Consider the following 4,040-nt stretch of genomic DNA (forward strand, 5'->3'; position numbering starts at 1 on the left):
CCTGATTATACTTACTTAAGTAACATTTTCAATGCAGGACTTTTACTTACTTATTTTTACAGTGTGGTATTAGTGCTTTATACATTATGAGGTAAAGGATCTTAATACTTAGTCCACAACCATATTTAATGAGGTTAAATAACGTTACCCTCTTTGTGGTCAGTCTGCACAAGATCAACAAGCTTGTTTGCTTTGCGTCCCCTTTAAATACAAGATAAGCATTCGATCTACGTCAGAGCGTCAGAGCGTCCACGAATCTTTCTACAGCGTTGTTGGCAGGGCGGCCAGAGCGATTTTTGACGCTCTCGACGGCGGCGGTGTGAACGCACAGTAAGTCGTTAAATTAAGGATACTGAGCAAGAGCCTTTCAATATAACAATAGTTTACGTTGCGTAGCCTATATGAATAAGAATATAAAGTCCATCATATAGTCTCATCAAAATGTCTTGTTTTAAAACTTGATATGTCACGCTCTGAGAACAAACTTACCTTCAAGGTCAAGCACAGAACGATGCGACTCAAAATTAACGCAGACAAATAAAGGCTTTTGGTGGTCAGCTTCGACGACACAGTATTTATAATTTACATCTAGTGAATTTGGGTCCCCGAAAAAACAGTTATGACCTTAAAAGGACAAAGATGACATTTATTTTACAGACTGCACCTGTCTGTCACAGACAACGCTTTTCAACGTATTTTCAGCGCCTCTCTTTTTAGTCATTCATTTTCAATGTGAGCCGGCGTCGAGCAGCTGCGCGGCGCGGCGCGACTTGGACATTGAGGGCGTCGAGGAAAGTTGAAATTAGGTCAACTTTATGGTAATGAGCTATGACGCGATTCGGCGGCATCTGGCGGCAACCAATCGGGTTAAATTAAGGATACTGAGCAAGAGCCTTTCAATATAACAATAGTTTACGTTGCGTAGCCTATATGAATAAGAATATAAAGTCCATCATATAGTCTCATCAAAATGTCTTGTTTTAAAACTTGATATGTCACGCTCTGAGAACAAACTTACCTTCAAGGTCAAGCACAGAACGATGCGACTCAAAATTAACGCAGACAAATAAAGGCTTTTGGTGGTCAGCTTCGACGACACAGTATTTATAATTTACATCTAGTGAATTTGGGTCCCCGAAAAAACAGTTATGACCTTAAAAGGACAAAGATGACATTTATTTTACAGACTGCACCTGTCTGTCACAGACAACGCTTTTCAACGTATTTTCAGCGCGTCTCTTTTTAAAGGCATAGCAGGATTCACTGGAATATTCCACCGGAAATGACGTCGAACAGTTCTAGTTCTTTCTCTAAGCACATCACAATAAAATTAAAAAAAACACGACACGATGGGGCTGTTCAGCATCATCTGTCTCTAGCCTTGTCCATCGGCGAGAATAGGAGGGTGCAGAACAGAGGAGTTGGAAAAAAGTTGGACTCTTTCTGATTCCCAAGTGTGTGTGTGTGTGTGTCAAATTCACATATAAATTTAGTAATTTGTATTATTATATATCATTATTAATATTTTTTATTATTATCACTGTATGCTGTGCTATATCCTGACAATAAAATAAGTTAAAGTTATACTGTGGTAACTGCACAGTATGTGTGGGTTAAATGCTGTCACTGTAAAAAATTGTTTAATTATGTTTAAGACCTATGAACTTGCCTAGTCACAATATGTTATTGAATTAATTTAAAGTGTCTTTTTTGTTAGTAGATGTCATGAATTAGCTAATAACTTTCATGCTTATAAAGCTATAATTTTTGAGGAAATAGCAGCATGGTTGACAATATATATTTAAATGTTAGCCATTATAAATTAACAAGTAAAATGTGCACAAGTTTGCTGATATGCAGGGATCACCATAAACAGTTTCTTCCAACGTTCTTACAAAGAATTTCACAACAACAAAAGCTGAGACAGGGAAGGATAATGCAAATCTTTAATGTTTTTTTGTTTTTTTTTCATTTAATCTAACATGGCTATCTAAACTTAAATTGAAAACGTAGTTTCACCAAAGCTTAATTTCTGCCAGTAATGTTTAGGACCTCAATTGTGAGGTTTGTCTGAACTACCATCTCGCAGAAGCTTTTCGGACATGTGTAGCGGACCTTGTAGTCCTGACAGACCCCTCCACCCTGCTGCTGATTATTCACGCATTCAAAGCCCTCATGTGGATCAAATCTGCAGAATAAGAGCAGATGGCTGTTAATCATTTCAAAATTACATATGAAATTAATTTATTTGTTTATAATATTTTTAGTCATACACTTGAAAAAGATTTCCAGTCAGCAGTGCAGGGCTCCCACTAACGGTTGTGACCACCTCAATAGCAATGGGCAGATATGTGACACGTGATGTACAGACATATGATGATGTCTGAATGTCTTTCCAGATCTCACGATCTCCTGGATTATCAGGGTCATCTCTGTCAAACCAAGATGTCCTACAAGCTAATGCAGGGCATAAGTAAACGTCATATAACATCAAATATTACGAATATCCCAATAGGGCTTTTAAAACTGCAATTTTAACCCCAGGTAGAGAAAAGTTTCACGCTTGTAAATTTAGATACTTGCTTTTTACCTGGGGTCATGAGACCCTGCTTTGGAGGGCAATAATTCGGTGTACAGTGCAGAGTGTGAAAAGTGTTAAAATGTTACAGCTAGATTCTCAGCAACAGACACCCAACCTTATTGTAAAGTGTTAGTATTTATTTAATTAATTTATTAATGCATTTATTCACTCACTCATTATTATAGGTACCTTCTAAGATGCAGACACATTTACCATTGTTTGGAGCATAGATATGAATACGTAGATGCCACATAAACAAATGTTTCTATGGGCTGCTATACATAAGCGGTCCGCCACATTGGTGCCGTCAAAGCCAGTCCGTGAGCGATTAATTGATTTGATTTTTGGTCATATATTTGGTCATATATGACATGTTAACACAATGGTATGTTATTGTAATTCTGTATAAATTAATTTGGCATTTCACTATAGAATCGCTTTGTCTTCAGTCCACTTTCGTTAATCAGCGGTATTATTTGTTGTGTAAATGTCACTCACTTGAGCAAAATGTCTCTGGGCATGAGAATCGCACTTCATAATCATCACAAACCCCTCCTCCTGTCTGGCCTGCATTTACACAAGCAAACCCAGAGACTGGATTATACCTTCACAAACAGAGAAAAAAATTAGAGTTAATTTTTTGTTTCTCTACAAAATGCTTTCAGAAGCATGTGCCCTGTAAAGCAATGTAATAGATTTGATAGACTTACACTTGAAAGATGTCTCCAGTTGTATACGCTGCCTGACCAGAGACGGTCTGAGCCTCTATTCCGATTGGATTAGTACATATTTGTCCAGGGTACATACTGAGAAGGTCAGACAAGAGTTCAGAGTCTCTTCCATTTGTTTTAGGGTTGTCGGAATTAAACCACCTGGTTACACACGCTGATTAATACAGCACAGAGAAAAAAAAATTATTAAAATAAAAAAATGTATAATACTAACAAAATAAATTCATACTACACAGGGAAGTTGAGTACTTAGAATTATGATACATACTTGTGTTGCAGAAACTTAATGGACATGTGAAGCGGACCATGTAGTCTTCACAGGCCCCATTCTTACACTCAAAGCCCTGTAACGGGTCATATCTACAGAAAATAACAAATATATTAACTGTATTTATAAAATGAATTCATAAGCAGTTTTATGCAAAAGATTTTGCAAAGATGTTCCTGAAGATCCAGAACAAGCAATGATTAAAGGTGCAATAGGTGATTGTCTTCAGAAACATTTTTTGTTATGCTGGTTGAAAGTCTCTTCACATCCCGATAGCAATTATTAAGTTAAGTGGTCTAAATGTATTTATCTGTATTTATATATTCTGTGGAAGGCGTAGGACCAAGAAATGTTCGTCCAATCAAAACGCTCGGTCCGAGATTTACTTCACTTCGGAACATGGGCTGGAATTGACAACGGCTGATGTAGCCTATTGTAGTAATGTTGTCTCTGGTATTCT

At 37.2% G+C, this 4,040-nt stretch overlaps 1 pseudogene; it reads right to left on the reverse strand.

Moving 5' to 3' along the window:
* Nucleotides 1-1,890: 1,890 nt before the first annotated feature.
* LOC107745473 (uncharacterized) overlaps nucleotides 1,891-4,040 on the reverse strand; it is an 8,090-nt pseudogene continuing 5,940 nt past the window's right edge.

The sequence above is a fragment of the Sinocyclocheilus rhinocerous genome, unplaced genomic scaffold (genome assembly GCF_001515625.1).
Source record: "Sinocyclocheilus rhinocerous isolate Xijiao unplaced genomic scaffold, SAMN03320098_v1.1 scaffold2754, whole genome shotgun sequence".
NCBI classification, from domain to species: domain Eukaryota; kingdom Metazoa; phylum Chordata; class Actinopteri; order Cypriniformes; family Cyprinidae; genus Sinocyclocheilus; species Sinocyclocheilus rhinocerous.